Genomic DNA, 18,771 nt, shown 5'->3' with positions numbered 1-18,771 from the left:
GCAAAAACAAATAAAATGTTTTGCGTTTAAATGATGTTGACTTTTAAGCGGCTGCATTGCATCACATATCGCGGACGGGCTGCATATTTAACTTTTGTGATTGCAGGCGGCATTGTATAAACAGTTCACATCATTAGCCCCAAAGGAATGGCGGCCAACAACACCATCAACCACATTAATAAGAGCGAGCACATTAAAATGCATGCCGAATTGCTTTAAAGTGCCTCTGGCTGTCTCTATGTGTGTACGCGCCAGTCTATACCGATATATGTATGTGTACAAATACTATATATGTATGTATGTGTCTCACATATGCATGTGTGAGGTGGTGTGCGATGACATAACCTTATATATATATTCATTTTAAATTAAACTTTATGACGCACACCAAGTGCCATTTACTTTACACCCGTTTCCGTTTACGTTTGAGGTCGTTTTGACAGTTGGCATTACGTAAACAAAAATTATAGCATACTTCCAGGCGGCAATTTTAATTGGACGTGTAGATTGTACATTTGTTAAAAATTAAGCAATCCGAGAAAAACTTAAATTAATCTGCGGACTATTAAATTCAGGCACAGATATGTACAGTTTTTTCAGAGTCTTATTCAAATAAATTCTTCAAATGGCCAATTAATATTGCAAACCGCAGAGGGCGTGTTTCAAGGGTTGAACAAGTATGTGTATACATGTACGGGTAAGTAGTATGTATACTAAGTGTAAATTTGTTTATACAACCAAAAACATAAAAATATATTAGAAAAAAACTTTTCAATTCTCCAAGCATCCATATCTTAATGAATTTTATAATATGTATTCCGAAAATCTAATAGAATTTCACATATTTAGCTGACAATATTGGTACTACAGAAATATTGTATAAGCATTTAATTAGAGAAAATAAAATTCAAAGTTTCAGGGTTTTTTATAGAATATATTCAACTCCAAAAGGCACCATTTACGCAGCGAGAATGTTGTTATGGATATATGGATATATAGTATTGAGCTTCACAAGAAATAAACCAGTTGCTACATACATTATTAATGGTTTGCTTATAAAGTTCCACAAACGTATTACAACATTTTTACTAATGTTCTAATGACAATAACCATTTTATCTTAAATTCCTCCTAAATGTTGAATGTAGCTTTTGGTCCTTTTAACGAACCGTAATTTTTGTCCTGCCTCAATCAGCATTCGAAAGAATTTTGCTATGTAAAGCAAGTTTACAGTTTAAATCAATTTCCTGTCCAAATTTAGATAAGAACTTAGAAAATTGTTTTGCGTTTCTTTATTCTGCTAATGAAAGTGCACACACACATACAAACACATAAAGTGTACATATATATGCAGACATAAACAGCGTCCTTCCTACCACAGAATTGCTCAGAGCGTTGCCAGAATTCTTTTCTAAAGAGACAGCCATCCGGTATTTTCACTGTCTTGCCGCCATGCTCCTGCAACTTTTACATTCCTTTTAATTTTACCATAGACGTAATTCTTTTATTTTCAAGCAGCAAGCTTTCTCGCATTTCCAAAGATTGTGTTGCTGCAGGGCAAAAGTTTTCATTTTCTTGATTTTGTTGTGCATCTTTGTGCCCAACGTTTTACTTTATTTTACTGGTGAAACTTCTAATTACGTACATGACCAGCACATCGACAGAACTCAGGCAGGACCATCAGAACAACCAGGGGAAACATGTTGTGTGTGCGAACTGCATCACTGCCTCATGCACTGCCATCCAACGACTGCTCGATGCGCGATCCCCCATGTCGTTGGCCATTCATGCGCCTACCAATTTGGCTCAGTGTAAGAGTAAGTGTAAGTGTAAGCAAGCAACTTGGCCTGCTGCATCTTTATCAAAATTGTTTCTAAAGTTCAAACCACTTTGCGAGCGCAGCGCAAGGAATATGACTTTTAAAAGTTTTCAGTTTTCGCCGCACACACGTAGAAAACTTGTAGATGTATATACATATTTAGATATAGTATATCTGTATAAGTATACGAGTATAAACGTATATATGCCTTCCTGATATGTAGCCTGTTATGTTGCACAACATTTGTAGCTTGTCAGAGTGGCTCAACACGCCTGGCATGTTAACTTATTTTCCTGGTTTCTTTCTGCTAACTAGGCTGCCAGGACGCCAGGACGATGTCGGACAAGCTGGCAGATTCCTGTTCAGGTCAACATGCAACCTCAAGGTAAGCACGCACCACCACTCTCATACACACACGCATACACTAATAGAAAAAGGAGTTGAAAAATAATAGCAGAATTCACTAAACAATGACTAAAACTAATTCCAGAAATATCAATATTAATAAGACATAGGGATTTTGTTACGTTTTTACGATATTTAAGTTCCCATATACGTTAAATAATATCCAATAAAAAATGTATACTCGCATTTTATTTTATTTTGGTGATTCCACATCTTATTATTTTGTATATGAATAGAACGAACCCCATTTCAATTTTCTGACGTCTATGACGGCTGACTTCATATAAATAATTGTCAGAATAATTAAAATAACACCGAAAAAGAATCTTTAATCAAATCTATTCATCTTAGAACTAATTTTTAGAGTGTAAAAATGGATATTTCAAAAAATGTATGTGCATTGTTTGTATATGTAGACATCGTATAATGCCTAATGGAAGCGACAGGAACACATACACATGAGTACACCATTTTGGCCTTGTTTCAATGTCTGCTGTGGGTTTATTTCGAAACAAAACTCTTTCTCTTACACAGTATAAATTACAAACAGACTTCCGAGTCAGATTGGAGTACGCTTGTTTATGTGTTTGAAGGTGAATGCATGTGTGTGGCCCGTTTGCGGGCTTTTCTGTTGGCCATAAAAAAGTAGCATACCAAACAGCACATTTAACACTCGCAACCAAAAATTTCTTCAATTGTGAAACTAAACACTAAATGTTCTTCTTCATAATAGATCCAACTAAAGTAGCATACAAATGCGACTAAATCGATATTATTAGGGCTGCCCAAAAGGCGATAGAATGTGTAAAAGGCTTTCACATACCCAGGAAACAATAACTGACGCGAAAAAATGTACCCATTGGAGGATGACCTGTCCCGTAAATGGCTTCTTCGTTTCGTTTTTTTTTTTATTGAGAAAACTGTAGTTTCAATAAAAATGTATTTCACAAATATTTCAATGTTGCAGCAACGCCTTACATACAAATATTAAAATTTTTATAAATTTAATTATATAAAAGGCCCAAATGTTTTATAAATATATCTTAGAATGAAAAACGTTGGTTCCAAATGCTTGCTGGCTTACAAATGTACAAGTATGCATAAATAAATATATACATGTATCAAGTCCTGTCATAGAAGAGCAAACGAGATTGTCCGATTCAAGGTTCGACTTTGAGTTTGGAGTTTTGAGCCTTGCACTTTAGGTTTTGGGTTTAGCGTTTTGAGTTTCACAACGAGTTATAAGCAACCCCACAATTTTGTGTGCACACCCAAAATGTAGCGACATGAAAATTATGATTACAAGCAGACTGTCATTTGCCATAATATTTGCAACATAACGATTATGGAGCGCTTTAGACGAGGCAAAATGGATAATAATAAAGTGCTGCAAAGACGCCACAATTGCACCCATAGATGGCTGAGAGGGCGTGTGTGTGTGTGCTACATTCTCGACTGTGGTTAGCAGTACAAGCACAGCCAAAAGATAACACTCCCACACACACACACACACACACACACACACACACACACACACACACACACATACAAACACATGCACACACACACACTTGGCCAAGTCGAGCCACTGCCAATGACAATGACATCAACTGCAGACAAGCCCACAGACCAACAGTACTACATATATGCACATACATATATACATACGTATACTTGCTATATCTGGGGAGTAGAGTTACATTTGAGTTTTGGTTTTGGCGTTGTTAGCAGAGCCACACTCACACGCACACACACGCAGACACTCCTACACGAACAGCGTGTGACAAGCGAATTGTGTTAAACGTTGAATGCACTCCTCACTTTGATTTGATTTGATGCACCATCAGAGCAGGACGTAAAAGGTTAAACTGAAAATTAGTAAAGCGACTCAGCTGCTTCTTACAACTTGCCAACTGCACAGCACAAAGTTTCCATCACGAAATTCTCACTACCACTCGCAGCTACTTCTAGTTATTGACAATTCCAAAGTGCCAGCACTCACAACTTAAAAACGGTTTCGCCGCCGATGTCACTGTCACTGCCAGACTAAACAGTTCAGCAGCATTAATCCAAAGTCGCGACGGCTTTGCGAATCGCCAAATCTGATTGGAAACTCTGCCATCCACACACACCAACACACACTCACATGCCCATCCAGAGAACAACAAACAATCAAACACGGTTGGCACTTTGACTTGGCCTGACATTCTCGTTTGGGGGTCCAGCATGCAAATGTGTCAGACCTATTCGTAGCTACCGATCAGTCAGTGAAACAATGTCTTGACTCTTTTTCACAACAAAAACTACACCGAATTTGCTGAGACGTTTGTTTGTTCAAATTTCAATATATATCATAAATTTCTTTTGGTCACAGCGATTTGACAACGTTTCAAATGGATAAAATGTTGAACATACATATGTCATCGATATTAATTAAGTAATGCTCTATTGCTTCTATCTAATAGACACAAGTCACTTAGCACTTTTAATAGTCAGCGAAATAGCTCATGAGAATGTGCCAATATTATTCAATTTCAATAAGTTTTATTTAGATCTATTTCCTTAGGGTTTTTTGCCGGGAGCACGGAATTTGAATGTTTTCTTGACAAGAAGATAAGGAACGAACGATGGAGTTCACAAATTCAAAATGGATTCGATTTAAAACATCAAGTAAACGAACTAAAGACGTACTTTATTTTCTGCAACATCCTTTCATTTCTCTCTTTTTTAAACTCCTGACTTTATTTTATTTGCATTATTATAGTGGTTGCTCAAAAACCGATTGAGTACAACGATTTTCCGATTAACAACAATTTAAAAAAAGAACCAAATATGTCCTTCTTCAGTGATTTTGCTTGGCTTCTGAGTAAAGTTTGTGAAATGAGTTTAACTGTCTGAACAGCAGGTTCAGAATATGCGCGTGCGGCCCCTGCACTTGTAATCTATGCCAACCACTACTACTACAGTTTCCCTCCTCTACCATTACGATACCCTCCGAGTGCAGGCTGCCAATTGCCAATTGCCAACTGCTGACTACTGGCTGCTGTCTGATTTCACATCGAAATTGCTGCTACTGCCAGCGGCATCGTCTGCCATGCGATATGTCTGATCGACACCGACACCGATACCGACACCAGCAACTGCACCCAAAATCGAGAGAGAGAATCGAAGACGCGAAACAGAACTGAACTGAACAAATCGAATTGAATCGATTGGAAACGAACAACCGCAGGTGCAAAACGTGCCCCGCTCAACGAACTTTTTGGCAACTGGCGGCAAGTGCACTTGAAGTGTATCGAATTTGTATGGATTTCTCTTTAGCCAATAATTTGACACTTGCATTGCATTTGCTGCCAACAACAACAAACAACAAAAGGTGGCCGTCTTGCGATGTTTCTCTATGGGTGGCGACCCAGCGATTGGGCGAAATGTGAGCCAAGGCATATTCCTGAATAAAGTTGCTCGCGTCGCATGTTTACAACACACTTGCACTCAGGGGCGCTATAAACAAGCACAAACATACATATGTGCATGTGCAGTATATATACATGTATATTGTACATGCATGCGTATGGGTCGGATGCATAAATGCATGTTGAGTAACCAACCAACAATGCCAACAATGCCAACAAAAAAACAAAAAAACAAACAAACAAACGCAATTGTCATCACCATAAAAATAACATAAAACTTTTTTTACGACTCTAACAACGATGCGTGTGTGCGTCTGTATGTTTATAGGTGTGCGTGTGTTTGTGCTTCTCAGCAGGTTTATGAGCCTGTGTGTTTAAAAGTTGCTAAGTCGTCATGGCCCCATTTAGCGGCGCCTATTACAAACAGAACCTGGTCATTAAAGTTTTAAGCTATGCTTGGGGATCGCCGAAGTCCTCATGCACAACACAATCAATGCAATATATAGTAAGCTAGTATATGTATATTCCAAATGTCTAATTACAGCACTAGAAATCCGCATTTTTATTTTTGTCCAAACTCCAATATGCATTTTTGAGAATTACTTTTTTTTAAACTACAAAACAAATCTTCACATGTTGTTAAAACTAATAGTTTACATACATAGCTACTTTTTCTAATATTTTAGTACACATAATACTTGTAATAGTTGATATAAATGGTGAGATATGTAGGCAACTGGAAAAATTAATTAAATTGTTAATATTAAAACTTTAAAATTGAATTTGTAAAAGTATACTATCATCAACCGCAAGGGGGCCTGAAAATTGAGCATTTGCATGAAATTAACTTAATTTTAACTAAAGAAAGCATGATTTTGGGATACCCATTCATAAATGCTAAGCCTGAAAAGACATTGGAAAAAAAATGAATAAAACGTAAATAAAAGTGCGTAAGATTATTAAGAACAAGCTATGCAAATATATTAAGGTATGAATTAAATATTTTCATACAATTTAATATTATTATTATGTAGCAATAGTTACGGACTATTTTTTTCATATTGCCTTTTACGTTTTTTGGAATTATCACACTCAAGTTGTAGTTCAGTAGTTCCTCTAAATAAACTTTTTGATTGCGAAACTCCACCCTCAAGTTTTGAAACTTGTAAGGACTCATCAATTGGTACAGGCATTAGAGTTTCGCTTGAAGCCGTACTGTTTCTGGTTTCCCATTTTGTATATTATCTATCTATGCATAACAAATTCGTGAGTTTGCAACAACATGGCTGCCTTGTTGCATGGAATATTATGTGTTTTTGTTTTTGTTGGTTTCTGTTTGTATTTGTTGACGGCGCAAAGTTCCTCACTCATAATTCAGCTAAATGCGTCTGCCTGGCGAAGCGACGGCCTGTTTGGCCAACCGTAATTGATAATGCATTCAATTGGCTAGCCAATTTGCTAAAGTGCCTGGTAAAGTTGGAGTTGTTCGAGTTGCTACAGTTGTCTCTGTTATTGTTGTTGTTCGTGTTGGTGTTGCTGTTGCTGTCGCTGTCACTACACAGATTTAAAATCAACAACACTGGAGGCCGACGCCGACGAAGCCAACAACGCCACCAACGCAGCCAACAATGTCGGACCATGGTGAAGCGAACACTCATTTGCACTAAAAGCGGCATAAATATAAACAACAACGTGGCTAAAAGAAAGGCCCAACCAGAAAAGAGCATTGCATATAAAGAGTATACTTGTACAAACATACAAATTGGAAAGTGGGCGTGGGCGGGTGGTCTCATGGAGATAAGAGTCGGTCTCCCCGATTCTATCTCTGTCTCTGGCTGTGTGTTTGTGCGTATCGAGCTGAAAATGAATTGCATGCAGCCAAACGTGTGCACAACTTAACGGTAATTTAAATGTTAATGCACAGCACTCTACGCCGATGTTACTACTCTTGTTGCTGTCGTTGCTGTTCTGTACTCGTAGTTGATTATGTTGCTCCTACTGCTGTCTGTAGTTGTTGTTATTTGCTTGGCCACCGTTGTTAAATGTTGTTGACATCATTGACTTGTTGTTGTCAGCTGGCAATCGCATATAAACATACCTACATATACATCCGTTATGTAAACTGTCGTTGCACTCGCAAAATGGCCGCCCGATGCCGCCATTTGGTTGCAATCGAAGTTGATAGTTGGCCGGCCAATGCCACTCCCTACGCAAAACGCTTCTCTTAATGACCTGTCGACGTATGTCAGATGCCATTTCAGTCTTATCAAAAACCCTCTTTTTCTCTCCTCCTCTTGCTTTTCCACTGTCCCTCCCTTCCCCTGTCTGATATACCATATTTATTATGGCGAATTGTGCTCCGTTTTATGTATTATATGAGCATAATTGAAAAATTTCAGCCAGATGACTGAAAGCGGAGTGTGCTCGCCTCGCTATTAACCTCAATTTAAGCGCACTTGCCGCTAAATAACGTAATTTTTAATTAAGGCGGCAATAACAAAACACAAAAAAAATGTGTCACGACCAGTGCTGAGAAAGATCGTGATTGTGCTATTTTGATATTAAAAAGAAGGATATTTACCGCTACTACCGACACAAATATTAATCCGATTTCGATTTAATGCATTGTGAAGAGTAATATTCTTTGGCATAAGTAAATGAAACTGAAATGAAATGAAACTTTAAAATAATAAAACTAATCCAAAGAATTTTCTTTATTTATTCATCTTCCAAATTGAATTCAATTAAATATGTTTTTGCAATTCTGTGTAATTGCTCGCTTGAATGTACAAGCTTATTTGAGTGATTTTCCAATACTTATCCCTTTCTCTCAATAATCTTATCATAAACATTTATGTTTTAGAATATGTAAGAAAAGAGGTATGGGGTGATATGGAAATTGTAGTCTCTATTTCAATTAATTAAAATTTATATAATGTTAATGTATGTACATTCGGAAAGTAGTATGCACAACCTTTCAGTCGCAGTTTTTTGCCATTTTCTCAATCACTGTGATTTTTTGCGCACCACTGGCCAGGACTATCGTTTAGCATGCGTGCTCAGAACATTTCATGAGCTGTCAAGAGGAACGTCAACTTTCCTTTTTTTGTTCTCACCATCCCTCCGACATTGAGGTGATTATAATGTAAAACGCAAATTAGCCCGGCCATGCCCATCTGATGCCGTGGAAAAGGTCGTGCGTGTGGACAACGTGCTCCATCATATCGCGTTGCCAGGCCAGGCTGGACTCAATGGACTTGGTGACATTAATTTAGCGCAAAAATGGACAAACACACGCGCTCAATTAGACACAACCGTTAGCATTGTGCACACATATTTCATATTTCAAATTGCTGTATCGCTGAAGGACTTGCGTATGGATAAAGTTGGCTTTTAAATACAGTTCCTATTCTCTGATTTGGTAGACCATTCACACTATTTTCAGTCCATTATTTGTCAGACCTTCGTGTGTCATTTTGCATTCGATTGGCCTGTCAGGCCGATTTCAACACCTACATACAATTATGATCTAAATACGTTAAATATTTTAAGTTCGTGCACGGTATTCCAATATGTCCGACCCAGATGTGCGTGGATAACGATTGCAATTACAACGGGTTTTCAGATTTTGTTGCATTTGGCTGCATTCCAATTAATGTCTGCTATTTGACTCAATCAGGACAGCCATTTAACTGAAATCAAAATTCGATTTTATTGCCGAAAATAAATCATTCACAAATGTCTCGAAACGGTCATGGGAATTGATGATGTACATTTTTTAATCTTTTAATATTAGTGCTTCACTAATTAAACGGTTGAAGTGGCTTTGAAAATCACAATCAGCATGTTGGCAATTGAACCTCCCTATCATGGTAACAAACAAACAAGGGGAATGGAAATTCAATTTTTGCATTACAATATTTGTTCCTATTACAATTACCACGTTCAAAATCTGGGGAAAATGTACTCCTAAGAAGCTTTTTAAAGCTTTACAATATCAGTCCTATAGTCTTCCACTTCAGGCACAATCGTTTTTAATTAATGTTGGAATAATTTGATTGAAACAAAGTAAATGGCTGCGACGCATATTCGATTAAAAAAGATTTTAATTTATTCCTTTACTAATATTGTTATAACTCATCTAGTGGCTGTTAGGGTTATATCTGGGAACGTTCTTAATGATTTTGTTCTGAAGGTATAGAACTATCTAACTTTTTAGTTTAATTAGTTATAGCTTCAGATTATGGACTTTGTTAACTTGGTTAGGCCTTACACGAGTCTTAAAGAAATCTTGCTTATATACGTGCTTTGGACTCACTTACTATTGTCTCCTTTTAAAAGCAGCAGCTTCAAAGATTTCCATATATTATTTAAGCATTGCGCATCCTTTTCGTGCCTCGCATAAAATTTTCTACGAAAGTTTGTCTGCATCACGTGCATTCGTTGTCCCGACCCCAACACTTGGCTGTTTTCTAGTCAGTTCTGGCTTCACAGAGCGCACTTGGTTTATATATGTGTTTCCGCTCGCATTTCTTTTGCCATTTAAGAGCACACCTCGTTCTTTTTCTGGTCTATCCTTTGTTCTCAAGCTCATCCAAACACGGGTCTGCTTGTTTATGTGTCTTCTATGGTGTTGGTTGGTTCCACTGGCTTTTTGTTTGTTTATGGCTTGCTTTGAACCTTTTTTGAACTGGTTTAAAATTTCTTGGCAGCGGCAGCGGGGGAGGTGGTGTGGTGGATACAAGCGGCCAACCTGCCAGGCCTGACAACCCATAGGCGCTGTCCGGCATACACAAGGAAAGGACTTGGAAAGGTAGCTGGGGGGGTTGAAGCTCATAACTTCGTTACACACAATTAAGAATTTGATGCTTTGCCAACTTACTGATGTCTATGTGTGTGTGTGTGTGTGGGTATGCAAGCAACACGAATCTGACAGTTACATGGTGTGTGTGCGGTTGCATGCTACACTTGTTGTGCTGTGTCTTAGATATATGAGCTCTTAAGTGGGCATCCTTAATTGAAATGTGCTTTAAACGCAAAGTAACTGAAATGGCAAAAAACACGCATACGCCCCGTGTGGCACATGCACTCTAACACACCCTTGGAATCGTGGAGGATGCAGGTGCGACTGGGAATGCAATTTCCACGTAAATTTTATGCGCTGCTAAAACTTTAGCTACAACAAAAAATAACGCTGGTGTAGTTGGAGTAAGCGAAGGCAGCTTATGCAAAACTTTAAGGTCAACTTGTTACTTGGTTTTAGTTTGTTTTTCCTCGTCTATCTGCTTACCCCTTAGTGGCCAGCGTATTATGTGAGACGCCCCCGCACGTTAATGCCACAGGCAACAGCTGCCTCTAAACGCTGTGTGGTATGCGGATGCGGAAAAATTAGCCAAATGGCGGGAAGTGTTAGTTGGACATTTAAGTGAAGAAATGCGTTCAACAGTATACAAATAACTGCAACTTTCTCCTCGGCAGCCACACACAGCTGCCAACCATGCTGGTAGTCATCTCCACCTGACCTTCACCTGAAATGCCAACTAAAACTGTCAGTATGCAGGCATGAAGATGGGTTAAGGATGCAAGTACCGTCCTGTTTGCCTAACTAATATCAGAAACTGTAAACGATTTGAAAAATTTATGAGAAAATATTTTGCTAGTCAACGATGCGACGCCAGCTGCTGACAAAGACATCTACACACCAGTCCTCCTGGCAGAACACGAGAAATTTTTGACATAGCAGCTCCCATCTTACAATGGCCATCAACCAAATAATATTGTCAATTGTTACCTTAAAGTTCATTTATAATTGGATGGACGAGTAAGCCGTCGGACTCAGTAGTAATTAAAACTAGATATTTATTTCAATCGTTAAATTAAATAGAATTTTGCTAGCAGGAACAAATATATAAATAAAGTATTCGGAGCTTGTTAATATTTTCTGTACATTTTTTCTTATTTTATATTAATATTAATCAACATTAATATTTTTGATAAAACTGAACATTTGCTTTTCTTGTTCCATACTTGAAAATATTGAACGATCGCTTAAATAAATAAATCTAAACCGTTTATCAGTAAAATAACATTTCAACTATGTATGGTAGCTTGAATAATAGAAGTAGTCCTATTCAACTGCCCAGGAACGTACGAGCATGTTGCAGGTACAAGAAAATTTGCCGTTGCGGAGTGCCCGCTTGCCGAAAAGATTTTTAATAATTTAGCACACATATTTTCACATCTTAGTCGCAAAATTCATGTTGAAAGCCTGGCACACAGGTATTTTCAGAGCACAGATACAAATACATAGATACTGTAGGACGATGAAGTCCTTGAAACAGTCACCGCTGATGCTACTCGCCAGGGATTGGGGTCTAGTTGCTTTCACCTCAGCACTATGATGAGTAATGTGAAACCAATTTTTGCACGCAACATTACTTAAAGTCTGAAACATGAAAGTTTAACACACATGCGGAAACACACATACACCCACACACACAGCTCTGGTACTTTGATGTTGAAAGTCGTCGAGTGGCTGCTCAATTGTAGCGCCCTCAGATGAAATATGAGCAGCTGCTCCAGGCAAATTATTTGCACAAATCTTGTAGCCACACAAAGTCTCAAGGCACACAAATTAGAGGCATGCATAAGGCTGCAAAAGGGATCAACAGAAACAGCAACAGCAACAGAAGCAACTAAATAGCGAACGGTAATCATTTTAAGGCTTAGCAAAAACTGTTTAAACATGCCTTTGATGTTATCGATATGCCGCCAGCCAAGGAAGTTGGCTCCTGACATGCAACTGGGAAGCTAGGGAGCTGGTAAGTTGGTGAATCGGGGATTTGGCAAACTGACAAGTCGACAGTACCAGTCAACTCATTATCCTTATTGGAAGCTGTTGCTTGGGCCGGCAGCCGATAGTCGTGGGAGTACAGTCGCTGTTTTAATTCAATTCAAAATGGCTGCACATTAAGTCCACGGGTCGTATGCTTAATGTATCCCCATTGCCATTTCTCATAATCCAGAATGACGTTGCGGCTGCCTATGCGTCAACATTTGCACGCTTTTACAAAATTGATATGAGGCAACAGCATGTTGCCTTTTTTAGTCACATTCCAGAGTCCTTATTGTGGCAAGGACACGCACATGCCTCCCCATTTCACAAATGGCAGACTGCATTATACATATGAGCCTCATTTCCCACTGCCTTTGGTCTTAGCGTTGAGCATGGCCTGCAATCCTGCAACCCTGCCAGCCAGCCTGCCTGCCTGCCTTGCTGCCATTTGTTTGCGCTTGTTGGTTGCTTTGTCTGTTGTGTTTGCGCAAACACGCTTTTACATCACTCACTGTTGAAAATTGAATTTTAATACACAAAAGCTGGCTGGCAGTGGCAAGTGTGCCCCCACAATATCCCCAACGGCTTGTGTCGCACATTCCTAGACAATGATGGTCGGTGGCTTCCTTTGGCGCGGCGCCCACAATCTTCTTGGCCGTTTCCTCATTTGGCTTAGCCACGCTGCATTGCACAAAATGCTGAAAAGCGGCGTTTCCATTGCCCAGACTGGCTTCATTTAAAGAGCGCCTTTTAAACGGAAACAAATTGCATCACATTACCTGCATCCCTTTATGCACAGTACAAATTATCTCTAACGGAATGTTGAACGTCAGCAGCTCGGGCATGCCGTAATTCCATTTGCTCTGCTCTGCTTTTTTTACCTGAACTCGAACAAAAATCGACAACTTGATGCCATCTTCATTGACTTCCTAAATATATTTGCCCATCCTACATGCACGCTACACCGAAAAAAACAGCACAAAATAATACCAATTAAATTTTTCAATGTTGCCATTGTTGCATACAAATTTACAATTAATTTTGCGATCAATATCAAATATTGAAATTTTTCTAATTAGGAAAGTATTCCTACTTATGAAAATGTTGACACATAGTATATTATTTCAGAAAGCAGGTTAACATTCTACTTTATACATTTCTTTCAAATCAGTAAGATTAAGCAAAATGTATTTACACATTTTATAGAAATGAACCTAATTTCTTGAGTAGTAATAGAAAATATTTGGGATTTGTATACTGAAGTAGTGTACTGTTTTTTGCTTGCAGAAAGAAGAATGGTAGACTACAGGCTCTCTGTCTATCTGTATTTGTTACTAATGCACCCACAGCTTAAGATCTACCACATTGAAACATTGTATCGAGTATTCTTTTTTTGGAAACCAAATATTATGTCGAGATAATATACAAGTTGAATATTGATGGTGCTACATTATCCATATGTCGCGAAAATTGGCAAATATGTCGGGCGCTTGGACCAATACAGTTTTAATAGTTTTATTGGTTGGCTTTCAAAGTAATAATGAGTGGAGATAGATACTCGATCAATTTTATGACATAAGACCAATATATCCAGTGAAGTATTGTTATAGATAAGTACATAAATAGAGACCAACACTCTTGAGGAATGCGGAAAGGAGCAGCAAATGGTGGTGCTATTGAAATGTGCATACAACTGGACTACTGCCGAGCAATGATCGATGAGGACGTCAATAGCCTATTCCTAGTTTATCAAAAATTGGCAGCGCCTTTGGATACCAACTTTGAAAAAACAAATACACATTATTGTTGTTCATGGCCAACTTCACCATCGAACTGCTCATTTTCCGGCGAGAATCCAACGAATGGTCCAAATCATTAAATACATATTTATTTTTTACGGTGCAATCAGTAGTTGAAACAGTTACTACTGACTTTTTACCTTATTGCACGAATTTGCAGTTTTTATTTATTTACAAAAACTGCATTTGCTATTTTATATTATTTCTGGAAGCTTTTCGAAAAAGGGGCCAAAACTCACCGACAGTGCTTCGGTGAAGCACACTGCACACACACCAACACACACTGCACACACACCAACACACACATGCGAGTACAAAATCTTGAAATTAAATTTTGAAGTAACTTTCACTCGAGCGCAGTGCAAACTAAATAATTCATGGTAGCAGCAACTGCGATGGCAGCGTCGACGCCGACAGAGCAGCAACAGCAACAGCAACAACTACAAATACTCAATACAAACACGTGCATAAAAAGTAAATAGACACACACACATACAGGTGCATACCCACTCGCATGTGTGTGTATTTAAATAAACAGCACTCAGTCGCACGCAGGCACAACAGCAGCTTCATTCACAATCTCCTGCCACCTCCATGGCCAGCGCTCGCTTCGGGGCTTGGCATCTGCCCCATCGAGTCAACTTTTTACTGTTGGCTTGCAAACGAGGCAAGTACCAAAGTACCAAAGGGCAGACGCGAAGGACCAACGCCAGCTGCGACGACGGCAATGGTGACGGTGACGGTGACAGAGACGGAGGCGTAGACGTCGACAACCCTGGCAGCCATCGCAGTGTGAAGCATATGATAACGCTAGTCGTAGAGTACAGAGTATAGCCAACCCTTTTTGGGGGCCTTTTGTATCGTTGTAGTCGACGTCGACGCCGTCGTCGTCGTCGTCGCCGTCGTCATGCCAAAATAGGCAAGTTCACTCAGGCAAAGCAATTGCACAAATGGCCAATTCTAAGTAGAATTTCGTTTCGTTGAGTTGGTTTCGTTTGGTCTGAAAATGGCAGCACCCCACTTGCTGGTGGAGGGGGAAATGGAGGGGGGCAACTAAAACACTGCAACTGAAAACACAAGCATGACTACATGTGTGAGTCTCTGTGGGCGTATAAGTGTATACAAATGTCTGTGTGTGTGTGTGTGTGTGTGTGTGTGTGAGAGTGTGCTGGTGTGCTGGTGTGTAACGAAGCATAGATAAAATAAACAAAACACAATAAACATGTACGCTGCAAAGCTAAACTTTAAAGTGCTAAGAAAAAAAGGAAATCAAAAACTTTCTACCATGGGAACCTGATTGCATTTAAGTTGATATATGCTCGTAGTAGTCGGAGAACCCAAGCACGATGGCTAACAACCACATGAGAGTGGGCTTATTGCCTCCCAAAATAAGTTCGCAAGCAACTCCGAAGCCAGCAATTAAAATATTGAAGCAGAAAACGTGCAAAACAAATTTTTTGAAAATGATTCAGAACCTACGCTTTAACCGCATTTTAAATTGCATTTTCTTAAATTTATAATTTATTTGTTGAATTTATTTGAAATTTGACAATACTATAACAATCAATCGATATGTACTTATTGGTTTCAATATGACAATATTACTAAGCTCAGATTGTAAGGGCAATCATAATTTCATATTGAGAATATTATTATGATTGAGTTAGTGGAATTTTCATTTTAATTATAATTGTTTGGTTATTCTTTATAATATTAGCATTATATAATATTACACAATTGATAGTATTGTATAGTAATATATTCTCTTTTACTATTATGATTATTTCCGATATTATTATTAGGAAGGATATTTGCCTAACACTTCTTCAAAAGGTATTTCGCTTTCCAAATACGTTGAAAATTCTTCTTTAATGCTATCCTACCAACAGGAGTTAGATTTAATGGACTCAGAAATAAAGGAAGGCAAAGTTTTCAATACTCGAAAATCAGTTTTTACTAAACATAGCTCCACAGGAATATAGCCAAGGCTTTGAAGGATTAGTAAACATTCAATTTTTAACAACATTGATTTTTCCTTGGAAAAGTTATTAGCGGAAACAAATGTAAGTATATTCCAGCACCGAATAAATGATCGACTGTAACATTCTCTTTTGTTTATACTTATTCCAACTAATTTATACTCTTTAAGCAGTATTACTGTATTACTGCACGTACTCTTAGGTTTTGACGAGTAGGTTGGGTGGTGTTTGTGTTGTTGTCATATGCTGATTGCATTTTTATGCACTGCCATCGATGCAGTAAATTAAATTTCATGCTGCTTCCGCCATCGTAATTAAATCCGTGTACAATGTGCACATCAGCGACTGGCAACAGGCAGCTACTGCCAACTGCCAACTGGCGACTTGAAACTTGCTGCTTTCAACTGGCAGCTGTTGTCCACTGCTGCTGTCGCTGGTGATGTTCGCTGTTGGCTTATTCGATTAACTTTAACAAGCGACCGCAGCGCCATACGAGATGGCATCAGCACCAGGAGCATGTTGGCCAATATGGTGGTTGCCGCCTACAATGCCAGCTGTTGCAGCAACTGGCCATTGCTGGTGGCCATTGCTGGTGCCAGCGTTACAGTCGTAGCTGGCTCTGGCTTTGGTGTTGCAGTTACAGTTGCTGCGTCCCATCGCGCGACGTTGCGCTGCGCTGCGTTGCGTTGCGTTGCCGGAAAGACGACGGTCAGCGTATTTACTCATGACACTTAAACACATGCGACAGAAACTGCTTTATGCTTAATTGAGTATTATCCTTGTTGCAAGCCGTCGCAGATACACACACGCCGAGACATACTCGTACTTAAATACATACGGCCAGTCATGTTGAATGTGCGTGTGTAAACAGCAGCTCTGTTTGTTTAATAGCATGGTCAGTAAATTTAATTAACTTCCCTTAAGGATACATGCAACATATAATAAAAGCACAGCACAGGTCCAAAACAAAACGGCACAAAAAGGCGAGCAGCAGTCAACTCAACTCAACTCTCTCGTCCATGTCCATGTCCATGTCCTTGCCCATGTCCATACCGCAACTCCTGAAACTTCAACTCACAGTTGCTGCCAACTGCTATGGATGCTGTCGCATGTCACAAACGCCTCCATCTTTGGCTTCAAGTTGCACCGGGATTACACGTATGTGACTGCCTGGCTGGCTGAGTTGCCTGCCTGCTGGCCTCCCCGATGGCCTGCTTGCCTGTCGGCTCGCCTTGCCGTCGTTGTCCTTTGAGATGTTGTGCAAACAAGCAGCTTAATGTCAGTCGACAGAAGACAAACACAAACACAACAGAGAAATTAACTTCTTTTTGATGAGCATATGTTGCTCAGACGGCAGACCTTCATGCAGACAACGATGAAGATGAAGGCGAAAGGCTAAGAAAACCAAAAAATAAAGCGACTCCCAAGACCAGTTGAAATAAAACACGCTCCGCCCGTCGGATTGCTCAAAATTATAGTGCTCGGTAACGTTACCGACAGCTGCGCCCCAGACAAATTGCACATCGCATTGCGAGTGCAAGTACTTCGATCTATTTCACTTCGACTTAGGTCGGCTCCTGCCCACTTTCCACGTTGCATTCTTGGCTGGCGCATTCATAACTCATGATGCGGCAGTTATGTTGCCTATTTTGCATGCCGCCGGCGACGCGCACGTAGCCGGCATTGTCTTGTCTCACCCATGTGATGCCGTTCCCCTTCATAACAAATGATCCACTCAAGCCCTCAATTGTGTGCACTTGGATGGAGGATACAAGCATGGAAATGCTGAATTGAATTCCGTATTCGTAACATACTCTAAAAGAAACCATCGTCAACACCATCAGTAGACCTCATTAGCAGGCCATGGTCCAGGTCGTTTAAAAATCAATAAATAAGTGTATCATTATATTTAATTGTTCGCTTTTATCCAATACATATTGGTATGTATTTTTAACAATGACGGGCTTTTATTGACGTTTAAAAACAAATTAAATCACTTGCCATGAAAATCATTGACGGTAAGTTGCATTTTTGTGGAAAGTAAAACGCCTTTTCATTTTCTCATGCACGGACAATAAAAAGGTGTGCAATAAAAGGGGAAAGAAGAATAAATAATTGTTAATGAAAGATGCGAGTACAAATAAAAAACTCAGCAGAAATCAAGTTTTTTTTATAAAGAATATATATATATTTTAATTTCCATACAAGTTCAAGAGACAATAATTAAATTTATTAAACAATTTTTTAAAATTCAACTGAACAACTAACTACTCGCTTAACTATATTTTAAGCATGCAGAATAGATTTTATTGTTGCGCCTATCGTCGCTTACTATTTCTAGGTATCTCCCGATTTTAGCGCTTACACTACATTTGGGAAATTTCAGTTCGGTTTGAAATTATATTTTCGTGCTTGCTGATTGTAATGCTCGTTGCATAATCGACCTTTGACTAGGCATCTAGGTTACTCATACGCGGCGTGGTGCGCGGCTTCAAAACCGTTTAATTATTGCCGCAGCGAAA

This window comes from Scaptodrosophila lebanonensis, unplaced genomic scaffold (genome assembly GCF_003285725.1).
Source record: "Scaptodrosophila lebanonensis strain 11010-0011.00,11010-0021.00 unplaced genomic scaffold, SlebRS2 tig00000001-arrow-pilon, whole genome shotgun sequence".
NCBI lineage: Eukaryota > Metazoa > Arthropoda > Insecta > Diptera > Drosophilidae > Scaptodrosophila > Scaptodrosophila lebanonensis.
Note: the sequence above shows the minus strand (reverse complement) of the source record.